General features: G+C 45.0%; 1 non-coding gene across 1 annotated transcript; it reads left to right on the top strand.

Moving 5' to 3' along the window:
- The first annotated feature begins 701 nt into the window (after positions 1-701).
- On the top strand, positions 702-817 carry LOC115031797. Its single transcript, XR_003837459.1, has one exon. It is a non-coding gene; the product is annotated as a small nucleolar RNA SNORA32 (small nucleolar RNA).
- The last annotated feature ends 295 nt before the right edge of the window (positions 818-1112 follow it).

Below are 1112 nucleotides of genomic sequence, written 5' to 3'. Positions count from 1 at the left end.
ACTCGGGAGGCAGAGGTAGGTGGATTTCTGAGTTCAAGGCCAGTCTGGTCTACAAAGTGAGTTCTAGGATACCTATATATATATATATTTGGGGTTTTTCGACACAGGGTTTCTCTGTATAGCCCTGGCTGTCCTGGAACTCACTTTGTAGACTAGGCTGGCCTCGAACTCAGAAATCTGCCTGCTTCTGCCTCCTGAGTGCTGGGATTAAAGGGATATATATATATATATATATATATATATATATATATATGTATATATGTATATATTGGATTTATTTATTATTATAAATAAATCTTTGGGCCAGAGCTAGCAGGGCTGAGGAAGCCAGGCCTGGCAGAGCGAGCGGGGTTGACTGGAGCCCAACAACCACATGAAGGCTCACAACTATCTGTACAGCTACAGTGTACAAATATACATAAATAAATAAACCGTTAAAAGAGAAAGAAGGAGCCGGGCAGTGGTGGTGCAAGCCTTTAATCCCAGCACTCGGGAGGCAGAGGCAGGTGGATTTCTGAGTTCGAGGCCAGCCTGGTCTATAGAGTGAGTTCCAGGACAGCCAGGNCACACCAGAAGAGGGCATCAGATCCCATTACAGATGGTTGTGAGCCACCATGTGGTTGCTGGGATTTGAACTCAGGACCTTCGGAAGAGCAGTCAGTGCTCTTACTCACTGAGCCATCTTGCCAGCCCCCGGGAGTATATATTTTTTAAGATTAAAAAGAAAAGTGTTTGCTGTGGACATGACCATAAAGAAAAGTTCCCATGAGGTTTTTCACACGCTACCTGACTAGCAGTTAACCTGTTGGGGACATTTGGTGATGAGCAGCAAATCCTTGCCCCGTTACTAATGATGCATAGATGGTTCTAGAATGCTCATCCGATTTCTCCCAAGTTCTTATGCAGGGCGAAAAAGCACAACTGGGTGACATTTGAGAAAGGTAACCTGGATGGACAGCAAAGGAATCAAATCCCTTAAGTAAAAAGAAAAGTGGAGCGTTGAGGATGGAGATAGCTCAGCTGGTAAAGTGTTGGCTACGGAAGTGTGAGAGCCAGGATTTGAATTCATACTGGGCGTGGAGAAAGCCAGTCTTGGTGGTTTGTCCTCGTAC

Source organism: Mus caroli, chromosome 8 (genome assembly GCF_900094665.2).
Source record: "Mus caroli chromosome 8, CAROLI_EIJ_v1.1, whole genome shotgun sequence".
Taxonomy (NCBI): Eukaryota; Metazoa; Chordata; class Mammalia; order Rodentia; family Muridae; genus Mus; species Mus caroli.
The sequence above is the reverse complement of the archived record's forward strand: the minus strand, read 5'-3'. Positions and strand labels throughout refer to the sequence as shown.